The 21,851-nt window shown below is 40.6% G+C and overlaps 1 protein-coding gene across 1 annotated transcript in view; it reads right to left on the bottom strand.

Annotated features, from left to right (window-relative positions):
* CNTNAP2 (contactin associated protein 2) overlaps positions 1–21,851 on the bottom strand; it is a 1,021,111-nt gene that overhangs the window by 355,613 nt on the left and 643,647 nt on the right. The window lies entirely within an intron of this gene.

Below are 21,851 nucleotides of genomic sequence, written 5' to 3'. Positions count from 1 at the left end.
AAGAGCTGTATAAGTGTTTTCTTCTCAGGAATTTGTGGTAAGAATTCTTCACCTTTCTCCCACACAGCTGCTTTTCTTCTCCAGCTACACTCTTACTGGAGAGTCAAAGGAAAGCAAAAGAAAAAGATGAACAGCAAAAAGTCAAAGTTATAGCAGAACATATATTTATTGGTTCAAATATTATCTCAATGCGATTTCAAAGATTTGAGTTTAGCCAGGTCCTGTTTTATCAAATGTAGTAAAAAATGGGAATTATCATGTACTTTAACCTCTGAAACTATTAAATTTCTTTTCTTTGAAAGGGCTTTGAAATACCATTTCAAAGAATTTTTTTTATTATTAACTTTATTGCAATCAGACTCAGTACAGGCTCTGTATTTTTGATCAAGAACTAAAGGAGCTTTTCTCTCATTTTCATTTGGTCAAATCTACATTTTTTTTATTATAACATTAAAAAATCAAAACTAGAGGACCCACTATTAGAAAAACAAAATACTTTCACAAATGTATTAAAAATTAAGTATCCTTATCTTTAAGATAAGGATAAATCTGAAGTTCATTGTATTCCTAAGATAGTTAAAAATACTTTCATAAACACCATACGAGGAAAGCTTTGTTTTCCTATGTAGAAATCTATTGAAAATGGAAGTGTCTGTGTCATCGCCCTACAAACTTATGGTCTCCTATTTCCTCAAGTTCCAATTAACAGCTGCAAGATAGTATTATATATATTTTATATATAAATATATATATATAATGTATATAACCAAGAATATCTTATGTCACAATATACATTAGAGATTTGAACATTGTGTACTCACAGTTAGAAACTATTTTTTGTTTTATGCATGCCAGTACAAGTACCTCAGAATATACACAGTATAGCTGTCTTATATCCTATATCAGCCTTTATTATTCAAGGCTAGCCATTCTTTTCCAAAGATCAGAAAATACTGGTTTGGTTAAAAATAGCTCTTAAAGAAATGCTCCTCTAAAACAAAAACCAAAACAATTAAAAGTTTTCTTTTCACAGTAAAATTCAGTGAAACTACCTGAGGCAATTATCACAACTCAATAAATTATGTTTTCAACATGGTTTAAATGAATTCATTTAGTTTTGTAAGTGTGGAAGGCTAAATGAACAGATAGAGCTGATTACTCCTATTCAGTTATGTTCTCAACACTGCAGAAGGAAAACGAGGGCATATAATAGTACATTTCTAAACATCCAAACAATTAACAATTTACATGAATCCATAGCTGGTGGGTAAAAGAATAGGGAAAGCAAAGAGGAATGACATTTCAAAAATAATCTCATAAAAGTAACTTCTATTCAAGGATATAAATAACTTAAATCTGACTATGGTTTTGTATTTTTCCCAACCTTTCAGAATAACTTGCTTTTATGTATTTTCCACTTCTTTTACACTGAACATACAATATTTGAAAAGTAATTTTTCAATGATCAAACCACACATTTTCCTATATAAATTTCACTAGCTACTTATACGAAGTCTCATACATAATGCTAGCAACTAGTTTCATATTTTAGTGCAGTATAGCTTACTTTTATTGCAGCATAACTAGTAAAGATACTGCATTATTGACTGTGTAACTGAGGCAAATGAATTTATCTTCAGAAAAATGAAAAACAGATATTTATCTGTATCATTTAATGGAGTGTATTAAGTCATAAAACCAGATATATTGAGCAAACTCCTTGATATTAATTTTATGTTTCCGCTATGATGGTTGGACCAGTGTAGTCTGCATCTGCAAAATTTCTTTTTTACTCATCAGATTTTTTCCTGTTCTAAAGATGATGTAGTTAGAAGAAGGGAGTAAACAATATCTTAGTATTAGTGTATACTGAAGTTTAAATCAAACTATAGGATCATTTCCCAAAGTTCTCCCTCTCTTCTCACTATTTTTTTAGTTTATTTTATCAGCTAGAATTATAACATTTATTTTCTTTTAAATACATTAGAAAACTCATCTAACATAATCTGATGCTCATCTGTCCACTTTTTGGGCAGACCTTACCTGCTATAATAGAGTTTACAGGAAATGCTAAGTATCCAGAATGTAGATATTACAAAAAAACCCTCTTTGAATTCAGTAGATGTATCATGAAAATACGGTTTATCACTGTAAACTCCATTATTTTTCAAACACTTTTGTTTCTATAGAATGAGAATAATATAAAAATGTCCATATACATCTTCCTAGAGAAATTTGTATATTTAAGCAGATACAATCATATAGTTTATCTACCTTATGTTTATAATTCAGTCTAGACTCAAAATACGTACACGCAAAATCAACAATTTGCAGGTCTTTTGTATTAAAAGACTATGTTTCTAGCCAATTAAATTCTTTAGTCTCCTTTATGAATGAGGGTGAATTACATAAAAAGCAATACAAAACAAAATACAACAAAACAAGCCTTCAAAACTTCCCTCCAGAAGTAGGCTTTGAAGTTAGAAATCATCACAAAACAGAACTGGAAGTAAGTTCGTCATCACTGAGTTCTATGTCTTCCCATTGTATACACCTACATTTTAAGAACTGTTTCCAACAAAATGTTGCTGATTCTATTTTGAGAACTTTCTTGTTCTATGGCTCCTTCTGAAAGGCAAGTCTAGAACTTTGTCCTTTCAAGTGTGATATACTTTCTTTTAATTTCCACACAAAATTTATGCATAAAGAGTTTACAGATGCTGATTTGTTTGGTATTTTTTTTGTAAGATTGCCTTGTGCCTCAAACAACTTTTGCTTTCCTTTGATATTTATATCTGAATAGTTTGAAGAGAGCAATTGGAACTGTTCTTAGTCTGTGATTTTGTGAGAACAAGTCTCTTGTTGGAAAAGAGATTTTCTATAGCTCTTTCTCATAGCCCTGCTTGCACTTGCATTCTCCTGTGTATTCTAGAGGAGGTCTAATCAATGTTTTGTGATTTCAGAGTTGATCAACGTTTTTGTATTTCTCTACTGAAATTATTTTGCTTAATAATTTTGCTGACTGCCGAAGAATAGTGGCTCAGTCATCCTGATAATGCTCAATGCATTAAACACCTTCAGTACATTCCCACCCATCTTCTTTTCATCACTTCCAATAGATGACTTCCATCTTTATAAGGAAATCTTCTCTCACCCTCTACTGTAACTTCCACTTATTTTTCTAGGCTGAATCTGTATCATTAGCACATTTCAGCAAGATATTCCTAGTTTTTAGCCAAGGTAGAAGCATTAAATAGAATTATCTCTGGCACTGATCTCTGAGCAACTCAGGTCTCTCAGCCAGTCATTAGCCCATCAGTATAAATTGAGAGGCAACTCAGTTTGACAGTTCACAACTCGCTTCGCAATTCTTCTCTTAAACGCTGTCTTTCCTGGTTTAGCTAATAACTTCCATCATTACACTATATAAAATGTTTTATTGACATCTGACAAACTAGATCTATTGCACTTCTTCCATCTGAGAAAAAAAATACCATGCTTTATTGTAGGAGAATTAGAAACCTTTTGGGTTAAGGCAGGAGTAAAACAGCTGATGGGAATCTGAGGAGTCTCAAGGACTAAGTGTTTTGAGAACACGACAAGGACTGGACATCTACAGGGATGAGAAAAACAGCACCTGCAGAAGGGAGTTTAAGCTGAACCTGCCAGGAGGCATGGGAATAGAAGCGTTGTAGTTAGATTTAGAAGGAGAAGAATTTAGAAAATAAGATATGTTGACTAACCAATAATAATCGTGTGAACAGTGTATGTTTTGTGTGTGTGACCAATAATAGGTTAAGTAGTCAAATATGTGGTAGTTATTGAATTATATAAAAGTAAGTGTAATTTCCAATAAAGATGAAACTTCCGACATCATATTGGTGGAGACGAAGTTTCCTTTGGAGTTCTCGCACGTGTTACATCTGGTGCCCCGTGTGAGGAATTTCGTCTGGGAACGGAGTTCGGAATATACAGAGTCCAGTGATTGACAGCACATATCCGTATCGGAAGATTGTTGCTGTGGCGAAAAGGCGAGGTGTCTGCTGACTGGCTGTGGTACTGCGGGCCGCAGTTTCAGGAGCCCACAGAGGCGAAGCCCAAAGAGGCGGTGAGTTGAAGCAAGCGCTTGCAAAATATTCAGCAGACAGTATGAGATACGCGGTATCCGCAGTTGAGCGAACGACGCTCAAATGTATGCTATATTTAGCAAAAAAGATAGGAGTTGAGGTGAAAACGAAGGCAAAGGTGCCAGATGCTGAGGGCCCGGCAGTGCCTGGAGCTGCGGCGGCAGCTGGGGGCTAATAGCTCGGCCCTCACCCAGGCACTGCGGGAGGAAAACAGAAAGGATAGAAAGGAGCAGAACGAAGCGGCACCGCGAAACGGCAGAGCGAAGTATCAGCGGTGCGTGACAAGCACTGGTGGAGGGGGACGACTCGGCTCTGCGGGCCGGGGCCGGGACCGGGGTCGGCTGAGATCGGTCAGCTGAGACCGGTCGGCTGAGATCGCGATTGAAAACCTTTTTACCCCCCCCACCCCGCGCAAAGTGGGCCGGAGACAAACCGAAGCAGGGAAGTGAAGCAATCAGTCGCTATGACGACCATTCACTCTAGAAATCCATAAAATCAGTGAACAACATTCTTTGAACTTTTAACAATGTTAATGAAATTAAACAAGAGGCAAAAATATGTTTGCTTTGCAAGTTATAATTTCAGCACAACAATCACTCACAAATAGAAGACACGGAGTTAAACATTACTAACTCTAAGACTGAAAAACAAAAGCTTGTGTAAGAGTAGTATCTGAAACCTTTCAAACACATGAACTCCCTAAAACTTTTGCTGCTACTGTGAAAATTGAAGCAACATCTCACTCACAGTACCTATCCAAGTTTACTTTCCGAGGACGGCAGGGCCGGTTACAGTCGCCTTAAGCAGACGGAACCAGGAACCCAACTAACTCAGAGACTTTTAATCCTAAAGTGGTGGGTTCGAGCCCCACGTTAGACTCGCCAGAGCAACAGGAGGACGAGATGGGATTCCCAGACTGAGTCTATCGTTTTTTCCCCCTCTGCAAAATTGCCTGACTTCTCTCATTTGTTTCTGCTACGATAGCCACTTAAAACTGACTGAACTATTAATAGGAATGATTTATAAGCTTTTTGTTAACAGTAGAAACAACTGGAAGAGCCAGCACAAAACGAGACGGCTATGCAGAACCACACTGAGAGCAGAGCGAGGCCAGTGCAAAGTGAACAGAGCGAAGGCGGGGCCTGGCCGAGCGCTCGGAGCGGCAGTGCCGGGACGGGGATCGGGCTCTCCGGGAAGCGCGGGCCGTGCAGGGGGAGCAGCGGGAGCGGCTGGAGCAGCTCCGGGAGCAGGAAGAGCGTTTGGAGCAGGCGCGGCTGAGCCTGGCCCAGCAGCGGCGGCAACTCCAGCGGCTGCGGCAGGAATTGTCACCTCCAGGGACCGGGACCGGGATCCTGCCGGGCACGGAGCGGCTGATCCCGGGGGATGCGGTCCCGGGGGAGCGACTCCACATCCCGCTGGCTCCCGCGGCTCCCGGCGCTCCGGGATTGCTCCCGACATTCCTGCCTCCCGTGGAGATGATCCTGGGGGGCTCCAGGGACCCCCTGTGGGGCTCCAGGGACCCCCTGTGGGGCTCGGCCGCGCTCCACGGGCATCTCCTGCTGCTGAAACACCAAGCACAGGCGGGGCCACTGTTACTGCAGCTCCGCGGCGAGTGCGGAGCCGAGGCTCTGCGGGCTCCGGGACAGAACGGGACACACTACTCCCTAACAGAATCGGGCCCCGCCACCCGCGGTGAAGAGTCCTAGAATTAACCCAAAACTACAAAGCTCGGCAATTGTAGTGTTGCCGGCACAACTTTCTCGACAGTGTAACAAAGTTGCCGAAACTGCTTCCACCTGCTCCCTCACCAGCTTTCCCTCCCAGGAAACTCTTGTCAAGCCGGAAACTTCCTGCCCGGAGGAGACCTCTGGCAATTCAGCGCTGCTGGGCCTCCCCGGGTACCAGCCAGTCACTCGCAGATCCTCGCGCTTGCAGGGGACCAGGAGCTCCAGCCTCGGCCGGAACAGCGTCTACCTGGGCACGTGCCAGGAGGAGCCGGAGCAGCCAGATGACTGGAACCGCATTGCAGAGCTGCAGCGGCGGAACCAGGCCTGCCTCCCACACCTGAAGACCTCCTACCCCCTGGAGAGCGGGCCCTCCACCTTCGGAACCATCACGGATGAGGAGATGAAGATGGAGGACCCTGAGGAGACCTTGCAACGTGCCAGCATGCAGCCCTCACAGATCATGCCCCCCAGCAGCGGAGTGGGCACCTCGCACAGCACCCTGGGCCAAGCCTGTGCCGGCATCACTACCCGGCAGCAGAGGAAGCGCCTCTTAGACGAGACCCACCAGAGCCCCGACATCCCCCAGTCCAAGAAGCGAACCAGCTGCTTCCCACGGCCCCAGACCACCCAGGACAGCAGTGAGCAGCATGGCTCCCAAGTCAGCCAACAGAGCGAACGGCCGACCTCCACCAAGCAGGCTAAGAGGCGCCAGTCGATGGCATTCACCATCCTCAACACCCCCAGGAAGCTGGGGAACCGCTTCCTGCGCCGGGCAGCTGCCCGGAAGAACACTCCGAAGAACACCGCCAGTGGCAGCACCCGCCGCTCGTCCCGCATCGCCACTGCCAAGTCCTCCAAGGGCAAGGACAATCGCCAATCATAGAATCATAGAATCATAGAATAGATTGGGTTGGAAAAGACCTCCAAGATCATCAAGTCCAACCCCTGATCCAACTTTAATTACTATATCATGGCACTAAGGGCCATGTCCAATCTCTTTTTAAAAACTTCCAGGGATGGTGAATCCACCACCTCTCTGGGCAGGCCGTTCCAATGCCTGATCACCCTCTCTGTAAAGAATTTCTTCCTAACATCTAACCTAAACTTCCCCTGGCAGAGCTTGAGCCCATGTCCCCTTGTCCTGTTGTTGGTTGCCTGGGAGAAGAGACCAACCCCCACCTGGCTATAACTTCCCTTCAGGTAGTTGAAGAGAGTGATGAGGTCACCTCTAAGCCTTCTCTTCTCTAGACTAAACAATCCCAGCTCCCTCAGCCTCTCCTCATAGGACTTGTGCTCAAGTCCCTTCACCAGCCTGGTTGCTCTTCTCTGGACCCGCTCCAGCACCTCAATATCCTTCCTGAACTGAGGGGCCCAGAGCTGAACACAATACTCAAGGTGCGGCCTCACCAACGCAGAGAACAGGGGAAGGATCACTTCCCTGCTCCTGCTGGCCACACTGTTCTTGATGCAGGCCAGGATGCCATTGGCCTTCTTGGCCACCTGGGCACACTGCTGGCTCATGTTCAGCTTCCTGTCAATCAGCACCCCCAGGTCCCTTTCCACCTGGCTGCTCTCCAACCACTCTGTCCCCAGCCTGTAGCGCTGCAGGGGGTTGTTGTGGCCAAAGTGCAGGACCCGGCACTTGGCCTTGTTGAACTTCATCCCATTGGAGTCAGCCCATCTCTCCAGTCTATCCAGGTCCCTCTGCAGAGCCCTCCTGCCTTCTGGTAGGTTGACACTCCCTCCCAACTTGGTGTCATCAGCAAATTTGCTGATGATGGACTCAATCCCCTCATCTAGGTCATCGATAAAGATGTTAAACAGGACTGGGCCCAGCACTGATCCCTGGGGGACACCACTGGTGACCGGCCGCCAGCTGGATGCAGCCCCGTTCACCAGCACTCTTTGGGCCCGGCCCTCCAGCCAGTTCCTAACCCAGCACAGAGTGCCCCTGTCCAAGCCATGGGCTGCCAGCTTTTCCAGGAGTATATTATGGGAGACAGTGTCAAAGGCTTTGCTGAAGTCCAGATAGACCACATCCACAGCCTTCCCCTCGTCCACCAGGTGAGTCACCTGATCGTAAAAGGAGATCAGGTTGGTCAAGCAGGATCTGCCTCTCCTAAACCCGTGCTGGCTGGGTCTGATTCCTTGTCCATCTTGTAGGTGCTGTGTGATTGCACACAGGATGATCTGTTCCATAACTCTGCCAGGCACCGAGGTCAGGCTGACAGGCCTGTAGTTACCAGGGTCAGCCTTGCAGCCTTTTTTATGGATTGGGGTGATATTTGCCAACTTCCAATCATGTGGGACCTCCCCAGTGAGCCAGGACTGTTGGAAGATAATGGAGAGCGGCTTGGCAAGCTCTTCTGCCAGCTCCCTCATTACCCTAGGATGGATCCCATCTGGTCCCATAGACTTGTGAGGATCCAGGTGGCTCAGTAAGTCACTAACTATTTCCTCCTGGAATACAGGGGGGCTATTTGGTTTCCTCTCTCTGTCTACCAGCTCCAGAGGCCAGTTGCCTTGAGGGCCACCTGTCTTACTGGTAAAAACTGAGGCAAAGTAGGTGTTAAGTACCTCAGCCTTCTCCTCATCTCTATTAACTATGTTTCCCTCCGAGTCCATCAAAGAATGGAGGTTTTCTTTGCCCCTCCTTTTGTTATTAATGTATTTATAGAAGGACTTTTTGTTATCCCTAACAGAAGTGGCCAATTTAACTTCAAATTGCGCTTTTGTATCCCTGATTTTCTTTCTGCATGATCTAGCTGTCTTCCTGAATTCTTCGTAAGTAGCCAGCCCTCTCTTCCATAGTCGATAAACTCTCTTTTTATCCCTGATTTCCTTCAGAATCTCCCTGTTTAACCAGGCTGGTTGTCTTCCCCGCCGGCTTGCCTTTCGGCACACCGGTATGGCCTGTTCCTGTGCACTCAAAACTTCCTGTTTGAAGCACATCCATCCCTCCTGGACTCCCTTGTTTTCAAGGGTTGTTTCCCAGGGTATGCTCTGGACTAGACTTCTGAATAGGTCAAAATCTGCCCTCCGAAAGTCCAGCGTAGAGGTTTTATTGTTGTTTCTCCTTGAATCTCTGAGTATTGAAAATTCTATTATTTCATGATCACTATTTCCTAGGCGGCCTTCAACCACTATATCTCCCACCAGCTCCTCTCTGTTTGTAAACAGCAGGTCTAGCGGGGCCTTACCCCTGGTAGGTTCATTTACCAGTTGATGAAGGAAATTGTCCTCTATACACTCCAGGAAATTCCTAGACTGCCTCTTCTCTGCAGTATTGAGCTCCCAGCAGATATCCGGCAGGTTAAAGTCACCTACAAGGACAAGGGCTGACAATTTTGAGACATCCGCCAGCTGCTTGTAGAATAATTCATCCCCTTCATCATCCTGGTAGGGCGGTCTGTAACAGACACCCATGATGATGTCAGTCTTGTTGGTCTTCCCCCTGATTTTGATCCACAGGCACTCAACCTTATTGTTGCTGACCTCAAGTTCAACAGGGTCCAGAGAGTCTCTAACATATAAAGCCACCCCTCCACCTCTCCTCCCCTGCCTGTTCTTCCTGAAGAGCTTATAGCCTTCCATAGCAGCACTCCAGACATGCGAGTCATCCCACCATGTTTCTGTGATGGCGACTACATCATAGCCTTCCTGCTGCACAATTGCCTCCAGCTCCTCTTGTTTGTTGCCCATACTGCGTGCATTAGTGTACATGCACTTCAGGTGGGCTGTTGATTTAATTCTTAACTCAGGCTTTCCATCCTTAGGCTGATCACTGGAGAGCCCGGTTTCAACCCCTTCCCCCTTCAAACCTAGTTTAAAGCCCTCCTAATCAGCCTCGCTAACTTATGGGCTACAGTCCTCTTATTCTTCCTAGAAAGATGAATCCCATCTGATTTTAAGAAACTAGGTACCATGGAGTTTGCCCCATGGTCAAAGAAACCAAAATTTTGATGGTGGCACCAATTCTTTAGCCATCTGTTGAGGAGTTGGGCTTTTTTACTCCTCTCTTTATTTAACTCCTCATCCATCCCAGATAGTACAGGAACTGAGGCAAATATCACCTGTGCTCCTGTCCCCTGAACTGACCGACCCAGTGCTTTAAAGTCTTTTTTAATTATCTTGGCACTTCTTTGATTAATGTCCTCACTGCCAGCCTGGACTACCACCAGAGGATAATAGTCTGAGGGCTGAATTAACTCAGGAAGTCTCCTACTAATATCCCTCACCCTGGCCCCAGGAAGGCAGCATACTTCTCTCTGGGATGGGCCTGGGCAACATACAGGGCCCTCAGTTCCCCTCAAAATGGAGTCACCGACTACAACTACCCTTCTTTTTTTTTTTAAACCTGTGGTTGTAATCCGTCTTTTGGACAGGGCCGAACAAGGAGGCTCTCTAGAGGGATCATCTTGGCTGTCCTCTACCTGACTGTCTGGGTCCAGAGTCTCGTATCTATTCTTCAAGGGCACCCTGAGGGGTGATGGGGGTCTAGAAAGAATTCTTCTACCTCTCCCATTAGGGACCTGTTTCCATTCCCCCCCATCATTTTGGTCTGCTCCATCTGTCTTATGGCAGGAGAGGCAGGGCTTCGCCGTCTCCTGTTGGACTTCCTTAGGGTTTAAAAGGGTTTGACTCCACCAGTCAATTTCTTTTTCACTCTCCCTAATGCACCTTAATCTCTCTACCTCTTCCTTAAGTTCTGCTACAAGGCACAGCAAATCACTCACCTGCTCGCATCGTACACAGCTACCTCCTACACCATCCTCCGGTACCAACGTCAGGCTCAGACACTCAGCACACCCAGAGACCTGGGTGGCTGCATCCTTCTTCGAGGGGAGTGTCTGAGCAAACACACTCCTAGTATTAACAGCAGTAACAGTTTTTGTTTTTCTGGAAACCATTGTTAGCTTTAAAAAGCACACTCACCTACAAGAAAAGGGAGCTGGTTGTGCCCTGCAGGCTTGAAATGCCTTGAAATTGTTGTGCCACACCCTGTAAGTCTACTCCTGTGGGGGTGCCTGAGCTATCTTCGCTCACGCTCCTGGAGGTTTTTATATAGCCTCCCCCAGCACTTGCTAACAAGCCTGACCCACCCCTCACTCACCTTAATTGGTTCTGAGGAAGAGTCAAGCCTGGGCAGCAAATGGCCGATGCTAACGAGCCTGACCCACCCCTCACTCACCTAATTGGTTCTGAGGAAGAGTCAAGCCTGGGCAGCAAAAATCGCTCTAGGATAAAAAATTCTGAGGTTTCCCCTTGTGTTGCTGGCTCTGCCCTGGCCCCCTACCTGCACCTCCTCGCCTCTCTCTGTCCCCCCAGTGCTGCAAGCACATCTCCAGGGCCCAGCAGCACTGAGGGAAGACAGTTTGGGCCACCTGTGTGATGCTGCCCTGCACGTCCCACTGACAACCATGGGGCTGCCCTGAGCACGGCAGGGCGTCCATGCCCTTCCTGCACCCATTGTCACCCTTAACCCTCCTGGGACCCAAGGCAAGTGAGGACTGGAAACACTCATGGGTGCAGGGGCTGGTACCAGTCTGGGGCTGGAGGGTCTGAACCCTCCTCAGGGATATCCTGCAGCCCCAGTGACAGGGACAGAGGTAAGACATAGTGTCCCCTTAACTCTCCCCCGCTCCCCCTGTGTAGCACTCCCCCACCTGCCCCTGCCCTCCTGCAGCTCCCAGGGAAGCCGAGGCAACATTTTAAAATGTTTCTACTTGTAAATAAACTGCATTTTTCTCTTAAAAAAAAAAAAAAAGGATTTCCATGTCTGTGACTAATAGTATTATTCATTTAGGTTAAACTTTATATTCCTTGTATTGATTCCTCTTCAAAATAAGTACAGTTATTACTAAACATGACTATAGAGATGGCAAACTGAGAAGCACACAGCCAGTAATACTTGGGATATGAGATGTGTGGTTGAAATGCAAAAATATAATAAAAATTCTAGCTATGTGTGAGTGAAGACTGATTGAGGTGGCCACCTTTTTGAATGACTGGGAAAAAAGCTGTATGAGTGAGAAAAGCTGTGTAGATATCTATGTGTGTGAACTTAAAATACTTTAAGAGTATTAAGATTTTAAGAGGATGTGTTATATAAATTTAATTATGGTAAGTTGATGCATGCTAGCCTTCAACGATTGGAAGCAAGAATCAAAGAGTTGCAAATTGATGCTGGTCAAGACTAACTAACTAGTCTGTTTAGTAGCTGAGAACTATCAAAATGACTTTTGTCTATAATCAAAACAAGGTTATTTGTATTGCTTAATGATTTAGTAAAAATGGCTATTATGATAAGTATAGTTATACTACTTTTTATAAGTTTTGTACCATATATTCTGCAATACTTAGAAAGAATAGTTGCAAGAATAATAAAAAATATATGGGTTATAAATAAAGAAAAAAGGGGATATGTAGGAGAATTAGAAACCTTTTGGGTTAAGGCAGGAGTAAAACAGCTGATGGGAATCTGAGGAGTCTCAAGGACTAAGTGTTTTGAGAACACGACAAGGACTGGACATCTACAGGGATGAGAAAAACAGCACCTGCAGAAGGGAGTTTAAGCTGAACCTGCCAGGAGGCATGGGAATAGAAGCGTTGTAGTTAGATTTAGAAGGAGAAGAATTTAGAAAATAAGATATGTTGACTAACCAATAATAATCGTGTGAACAGTGTATGTTTTGTGTGTGTGACCAATAATAGGTTAAGTAGTCAAATATGTGGTAGTTATTGAATTATATAAAAGTAAGTGTAATTTCCAATAAAGATGAAACTTCCGACATCATATTGGTGGAGACGAAGTTTCCTTTGGAGTTCTCGCACGTGTTACACTTTATCAGAGAAGGAGATCAGTTTAATCCTGAACTATTGACTGTTGATAAACATCTGCTGCATTCTACTCTAGACTGCATTTACTTCAAGAAAGATAATTATTTCCTTATTGTCTTCAAAAGAATAATAAGACTACTAAAGGCAGATTAATAGGTGCCTGGTGTTCTGGATCTCTGTCTTTCCATTTGTTAAATCACACTACATTAATTCTGTGACATAATAATACAAAGCCATGACCCTTTTTTTATTTGCTTAGGGTGGTTTTGTTGGTTGGTTGGTTGGTTGGTTGGTTTTTGGGGTTTTGTGTTTGTTCATTCCACCTGTGGTACAGTCATCCTAAGTGAACCTGACAGACTATTGCCAGCAAGAAAGAAAGAAAAAAAAAAAAAAACCAAAAGAGGAGAAAAAGAAGAAAGAAAAAGAAGATGAAAGAAAAAGAAGTTAAAAGAAAGAGAAAAAGGATCTCATTATGTCACTGTAATCAGAAGAGTAATATGAAAGACACATGAAGAAATCCTCACAATTTATTCAGCAGAAATGAGTAATGGCTGATTTTCAATTGCACAAAAAGTTGTGGGAAACAGGAAGGTTACAAACTGTTAGCAATTTCCACAAGGAAAGGGCAAAGATGCAATGAAGTTCATTATTGGTTAAAAAGTATTTTCAGAAAAGCTCAAAATCACATACATCAAGAATGCCTTAAGTATGTTTGTTTCTTCCTGAATGTAGGAGAATAGCCTCTGAAGTCTACTCCAGATGCCTTTCTAATCCAGATATTTTCATGTTGCATAAAAATCAAAAAGTATTTCTTTCAATCTCTTATTTCTCCTTCTGTGACAAGATGTATATCTCAGTGTTGTGACAGGGCTATTTAACCTCTGTGAGTCAACAGGTTTTTAGGTCATGACCTTAGTCTTTTTAGAGGACTGTATCCATTAGGGCATGGATATTTAATATATTAACTACTTTCCCCAGACTTATTGTGCCAGAAGTGTATAATAATTCTCAAGTCCTTAGGTTTTGAGATCATTTTTAATCAGGAAGATAAAAAGGTTTTTTGAACAGGAAGTCAAATGTCCAGGATGGCCACATACAGACTGTTAAATGAAGTCCCTCAGTATGGAAGAACCATCACACATCTCACTATTTAGCACTGTAAAGCACAGACTTTTCCTTAATTTCCCTGCCTTCTCCTTTCCTGCTTCCCTTTCACACTTCCTGTCTCTAACGTAAGGGCAAAACACAGCTTGTGTGTAGACAACAACCTGAACCAACTCTCCTTATATATAAATTTGAAACAATCAAGCCAAAGAAATCAATAAAACAAAATATTCACCTGTGCAATCACTCCTCCACCTGAGAGGTCAGAAGGAAGGAATGAACTACACACAACATGCGAGATATCTGACATGTATTGCCCGCAGTTGTACTGAAAAGAACTCAAATGTTACAGTGATAATTACAGCACGAGAATTTCTGTAGAGCAGAACAAAATGTTAAAGGCAAAGGAAAATGTTTTGCAAAGGAAAATAGCCCGGGCTGAATAATGCTTAACACAAAATTCAATCTTTTCCTTCTCATCACCAAATCCCTATCTAATCTTGCTCCTACTCACACCTCACCTCTCATTTCTCACCCAAATTGCTTCTGTTCTGCTTTTTTCGTCCATTTCTCTGCCTCAGAACTAACCACTATCAGTTTATTTTGAATGGTTTTACAGTATTTTTTCTCTAATTGCCGTTTTTATCACCTCCAAACATATCTTTAAAATCCATGGTTTATCATAAGTTTTACAAAGATCCTTCCAAATGCATACCGCTGTCCTTGTTGAGTATGCTGTTCTGTCACCATCATCCTTCATTCAAACCCACACAAATCATGTTTAAACATTATATTTAATATTGTGCTTAACATAATGTTAAAACATTATAAAAATTTAGACTCTTTTTACTGTACAGTATTACCTAACTGCTCAAGAAGACCATGAAAAATTAGGCCTCTAAAATAACATACAAAGAAAATAATTCGTAGGAGCAATAAATCCTTTCAGCTGTTAATCTGAATCACTGAATAGATGTATGTTTATTTAAACGACATTCTGCAAGCTAGTAACAACATTACAAAAATATTTTAAACATATGCATCTGTTTGTAGGGATGCTGCTCTTTAATGCAATAAAATGCATTACAATCATCATGGTAAAAATACTACTGAACAATAAGATAATCCACTCAAGGACAAAGTACTTAAGTACTTACAGGGTCCTACTGTACCAACATTAGATAAAAATTAACCATTCCATAGTGAGAGAGAGAGCCCCTGATTTTCAGCATATCCTAAACGAAAGTAAAACCAGCTGACCTACCTTTAAGATTCTGTCTTATTTCTTCCAATGTAACGAGTGTTTCAAGTGACTTTCAGATTTTCAGTAACAGGATTTGGATCTGATATGCAAGGCAACACAAAGGGCAGATGGAAGAGACTGTAAAATTAATTTAGATTCACAGTAATTCCTAAACTAGTTTCATTTGCTGCGGACTTCTAACCTAATTGTGCACAGATGCATATAATCAACAATGGCAGAACTATATAATTTTGAACCAAGGAGGACCTAGCCTTTCTATATCACTTAACTGTGATACAAAGCCATGTTTCTTTGGTGGACTTTATCAGACTTGTTCTGTCATGAGATCAAAACAAAATGCTTGGCCCTTTTAAAGACTGTGATTTGTAAACAGCAGATCAATATTAAAATATTCAGTGACATTTGGTTAAGCAAAGTTCCTTTATGGCATATTCCCTGGAAAGGCTGCCAAACATTTTTCTTGGTGTTATCTTCAGATCAGCAAGGTGCTATATTAAGCTGTTTGCATTAGAATGATTAATGAAGACCAATGCATAAAGAAAAATACCACAGTTAACTCATTTGGATTATTTGATCCTCTTGGATTTATGCAGGTTTTATTTTGTATACAACAATGTAGAGACTAATTTTTCCTTTCTTTTCTACTGCTTTTAATTTTCAGAGCACTTTCACAAATTAGTTCCTTAGAATAAACCATGCTGGTTCCACTTTAGCAGTTCCAGGAACGAGATAACCCATTTTGCTGCATTTGTTGTAGACAATTTCCTGTACCTGTTATGCATAACTTAGGATCTACAGTCTGATGGCTGAACAACTACTTTTGTCCAACTCAAACTTCTACTGAAGCAAAGCAGGAGAGGGCGAATCTACTGCCACAGTTAACACAAGGGAATTTCACAGCCCTGATATCCCTTCTGTCAGTTCCTAGTAATTGCTTCATGCTCACAGGAGGTCAACTCTGTGGAGTTGAGGCAGGAGGAAATGCTGTGTTGGGCAGCACTTGCTCAGATGTTGTTTACCTCCTCTGGGGTGGAGAAGGTCAATGAGGGGGAAAAAACAGGATAAAATGGGTGGAAATGGCCCATGGGCTACATCTGGTCCAAAAGCTTCAAACTGGAGTATGCCATGATAATGTTACAGAGGTAGGTGATAAACCCACAAATTCATAAATGAACTAATCAGGCTAGATAAAAAAGATCATTTCTGTTGCACAATATTTTAGTCAGAAAATGCAGGGCTAGGTCTTTAACTGGTGTAAGTAAGAATATTTTCATATATCTTAAGCCTGTTAAATGAATTGAAAAAAAGAGGAAGAATAAACTGTTATGAAACGCCAGCTATTAAATATTATCTGTCTCCAATGGGTTTTTATTTAACATTTCCATGACCTTGTGAAGATCTCTCCCCAGTTATTAACCATGTAAAGGTTTTCTAGAGCAGATTGAGAGCTACCCTGCATAAATACTTTTTTCTTCAAACTGGTATCTTTGAGTTTATTATTTGAAGAAACACATAGAAGTAGCAGGTAGTCACTAACCTAACCCTGCCAATGTGACACAGTTCAGACCTCTTGGGGATATGAGAATATGTGTTAAGCACTGAGAATCTCCAGAAGAATCTCATGGTTTTCAGTCATGGAAGTTCTGAAGAACTCTTTAAATCTTTCCAAGCATTACCCTGTTCAAAATCTGAATGGATTAATTTTGTATTCATCTAATAACCTCTCTTTTGTTACTTCAGATAGGCAAAGTATAACACACTGGCTGGGATTGGGAACAAACCATAAAATAGACTCTTTGATATCTTGTTAACTCTTTACTATTTCTTCTTTTTACAATTTTAATCAGCCCCTGAGCTTTTATGATGTCAACTTTATAATCCATGTTAGACATTTGGAGAAAGTTGCTCTTGTTCTTAAGAAGATCATAATTATCACATCACATGGACCAGTGAACAACCAATATAATACAGAACAGTGACTGCAATATTCCCTGCAAATAACCACAAGTGATTATGCCTTGAATCACAGGCAAATACAGATTTTATACAGCTGTGTTTTAAATGAGTTTATCCCTATATTTATATTTTGGGGAATAAAGAAACTGATAGTCAGAAATCTTTATGTTTGTTCTCATAATGTAAAGAATTACTTAGTCATAAAGACAATTATAAAACTGATGGATGCTTTTGTATTAAAGGCTCTAGCTGCATCAAAACTGGACATGTCATAGCCCTTGGCTGTGACACTTCTTCACTCACTGGTGCACACTGTAACCGATCTTATATTTTGCATTACTTGTTTTGATCTTGATCTTCAAATAGGTGACAAAGTCTTGATGCATCATATGCAAAAAGCACAACCCATTAAATATGTTTTGCTTGGCAAACGTAGAGCACATAAATCACCTTGATGCTAGTGGAGCTATAAGATGCTATCAACTCCTATTGATATAAAGACAGTCTTGGCTCCTTATCTTACTATACTAATCTGGCTATGACAAGATGAAATGGAGTTGTATTTCATAACTGGTAGGTTTTGAGTTGAACATACTTAAAGTCAATGTCCCAACTGTTTTTATGGCATGGTAATTTAAAGGAAACTTGAGGTAAACATGATTTAGTGCTAGTAAAGTGATGCTAATCTTGTAAAATGCAGATTGCCTAAATGACTTTGTTTAAAAATACTACAAAATGGTGGTAGTCCTAAAAAAAAATCACAACAGCAAGTGGTCCTTTTGCTTGCTTGGTATGAATGACTTTTGATTCACCTAAACACTTCTGAATTTTAGTAGAATTTTAATTTTTTTTTTTTTTTAATTTACTCTTTATTATCACTACTGTTAGGAATCTGGCCACCTTCTTCACTCTGATAGACAAAATTGAAAGTTTCCATAGAAACCAACTATCTAACAAATAACGGTTTGGAAGGTAAAGTTAAGTCCTAATGCCTTCACGGAAACTGTGGATCTTGCATTAATGTTTAGCTTATAAATGGTTAATTCCAGTGGATGGTTCCAGTAACCATATGATCAGAAGAGTCTGTTCTATAAGGTATAGAAAACACTTTCTGCCTAGAAGGTTTTCCACTTGAAAATATAGTCTTGGTAGTAAAGTAAGGCACACAGACTATACAATAAAGCAAATGTGGAATGAAAGTTAACGTTTCTGAGACGTTTATTAATGACAATTGGTATAAATGCCAGTTTAATTATTAAATTCCTAGCAGAACACATAAGTCAAGGATATTAATTTCTCCTGCCTCTAAGAGATACTCAGATCTTCCTTATTTCTTAGTAGAGCAAAAATAAACCTACCAGGACTTTTAGTTATCTCACTGTACTATAGAAGAACAGCTGAGGTCAGCAAGCTTTTATTTCAGTACATCCTTGCCAACTCCTAGTTTACTCAATATTGGCAAGGACATATAGACCAGGTTCTCTGAGTCATTAATTTAAATTTGACTTGGATAAATCATGAATGAATCAGATGTAGACAGCATTTACAAATTATTTACTTCACATGGAACACTCTCTCTGAGTTGACCCATACAGCCACAAAGCTCAATTATGTGTTCATCATTCATCAGAGGCAATATAATGTGCATATTCACTCATAACCTTTTCCCCTTTCTCTGTTCTCATTTCTCTTCTTTTTACTTTGCAAGGTTTTTGGATCAGAAAAAAGGATTTAAATTTATATTTGTTTAGGACATTACCACAATGGAATTTCCTCCTCCTTATCATTGCAGTCATCAGGAAGAACAACAATAAACAGTAACACAGAAATGAGTAATCTTTTTACATGACACTTTTCTTCTCCAGATTATCATGCAGCATATGCTAAAATCTACACAATCTGTGTTTTCTCCTTTACTATGACAATTCTGCCATCTACCACAAACAATACTATACTCAGCTAAAATATCACGTATAAAACATGAATCATATAGGTTAAAGACTTAATCTCCTGTGTTCTTAGTGCACATCAGTACTTTAATCCTTTATAGAAGCACTAAAAAATTTTTATAAATTGCAATATAATGAGCGTTGTAGTCTAAAGGCATCAAAAGCAAGGATGGGCCAATGAATTTGCAGCTCTGCTGCAGTGTGGTCACAGATCTGTGATAAACACACTAAAACAATACTCTACTCACAACGTATTACTCAATTAATGTTCAACTTGCTGAAAACAGATATGTACTGTAAGAAATAAAGAACTGATTTTTTCAACTTGAACTTGTGCAATGAACTGTTTTGATGCCAGGAGGCTTACTATTGAAGTAATAAATAGGCGTGAGTGCACGCACATATGTGCGTTTATGTTCACACACCTACATTCAATGTGCATAAACATATACTGTACTTTTTCAAGGATTTCAAGCTTCTAAAAATTGGCGGTACTTTCAAGAAAACAATTCATATTTAGAGTAAAAATGTTTTTAAGAAAAATGCAACTATGAGGATACAACTGTTTTAATAGCCATGTACTTGACCGTAAAAAATGTAATGACACAATCCTGATATGCTTAATTTTAATTACAAATAGCTCATTGATGGGAATCTATTATTCTACCTAAATAGGCTTGTGATTGTCCCATAGAAAAAATGATAGACTATAATTTAGAGCAGTTTAGAGGTTCCTGATTTTATTTTTCTGCTTTTCAAGCACTGCAATTTGGGAACCATAGTTCAAAGTCTGTCAGTATTTCAGTTAATTATAAGCTTTGATTTCTCAAGGGTTTATATTTCAGTTACAAAAATTTACTCCAGAAATCCAGCACACAAAGCAAAAACCAGAACAGAAATAAATAGTAGCATACTGCTAGCATTGGTTCTGAAATAGCTCATGCACTTAGTATTCCAGGAGAGTAAGGATAGGCTGGTAGATAGTTTGAGAGGTTTTATTTTAAACAGAAAAGGAATAAAAACGAAAATCCCTACACAATATGTTGCTTTTGCTTTCCAGACAGTTTGTTATTAAATTTTTGACACTTCTTGAAACAGACTCTTCAGAGGAAGGGGCCAGATTTGATTAATATCTCAACTTGAACAAATGTTGGAAAACATGTTGAAGTTCTTGAAACACATCATTTGACATGTTCAAAATGAAGAGTGTCTTTTATAGTTTAAAATAATTTTTCACTATGAAATGTAACTTAAAATATACTGTATGGACAAGACTGTACCAAGCCAAGTAATAACACCCTCTAACACTCTGTTTCAAATTGAAAGTATATTTCCAAATACTTTCCTGAGGGAGAAATGGGTTGGAGCAGTTGAGTGGGGCAGTATGCAAGAGGACTGTTCAAGGAATCTGTATACAGTTTTCATAGCTGCACTGACAGCTGAACTGTTAATAAGAAAGTAGCCTTAAATTCAATAGATCCGATTTGTGCACCACTGGCTGCATCAATGCTAGGAAAGGAACTTAACATGAAAACTGAAAAGCAGATACAGAGAGACATTGTGTGTAGAAGACAAAAGTGTGAGAGAGAGAAAAAAAAGAGAAAATAGAATGTTTAATCACAAATGTGAACACTGTTGGGGGAACCAAACTGCTAGAAAAAGAGAAATTGGAGAGCTGCTCAGAGCAAGACAATAAGGAAAAAACACAGACTCTAAGGACAGGAAAGAGATGAACTACTGCAACCTCAAGCGCCGATGAAATTACTGTTGTGGGAATCATGAAACAATATAATCAACTCATCATGTCAGGATACTTGCCATACTCGCCCTTACATTTTGGCACTGAAAAAGACCTCTTTATCCCTGTAAAAAGACTTAGTCTTTTTAAACTCGAGGTATTTTGACTGTTTTATGGATATCTGCTAAGGCCTTCTATTTACCTTACATTTAAAGAGATGTGGTGTCATATGTAGAAAAGAAGACAGAACCATCATCACTGCTGCAAAAATGATATGTCTTTTCATTGTTTAACTATTTCAAAGTGCCAGCTATATGACATACATAGCCTGGGTCTTGCAGATAACTTCCATTTTAGCCAATAGTTTTGATAATGAAGTATTACAGAATTAACCCTGAAAACAAAAACTTGTGGTTGATTTATTCCATTGACTTACTGAACAAGTTTCTGCTTTATCTTCAATACTAGTGAAATAAAACACACCCAGTTACAAAGTTACAAATCACTAAATGCACAAGTATTACAAAAAATGCTGTCTTAAATTCTTTACAGTTTTTTTACAAGGCATGTGACTGCTCAAAAAAAATTAAAACACACAACATCACTATTTACATTTAGACACAATATAAATAAATATCAAGAACAATGAAATACACAATTAAAGTGGCTAATGGTATACATTACTAAGATAATATTTTAAGATTAATGATAAGTGCATAAGCTTATCATAATCCCAGTATGGACCTTGCAGCAATGAAAGGCTAAATAAATCCTTGAAATGATAGCTGGTTATTTGCCTTTCAAGTGAGAAGTCTTCTCCAATCTGTTGTTCTCTGTAAAACACACAGTACACAGAATGGATAACTCACTGTTTTAACTTATTATCCTTAACCATATAGGCTATACATTTTATTCATGGTTTTACTTAAAAACACCATTCTTTTTTCTCCTAAAACTTTGCTTTGTCTATTTAGTGCTTGACCCTTAACTTTAGTATGTTAAAAACATGTCAGCAATTCCTACTGCTTCATCTCCCTGTCATGCAAGGGATTGCAAAGAAATGCTGAAGCAACATCTTCCTCTGGTCAAGTCTTTTCTTACTGAATATTGTTGACATCAAGAGCTTTGAAGCTCTTCCCTCTTTCC

The sequence above is a fragment of the Myiozetetes cayanensis genome, unplaced genomic scaffold (genome assembly GCF_022539395.1).
Source record: "Myiozetetes cayanensis isolate MyiCay16 unplaced genomic scaffold, myiCay2020 scf1, whole genome shotgun sequence".
NCBI lineage: Eukaryota > Metazoa > Chordata > Aves > Passeriformes > Tyrannidae > Myiozetetes > Myiozetetes cayanensis.
Note: the sequence above shows the minus strand (reverse complement) of the source record. Positions and strands in the feature narration are given on the sequence as shown.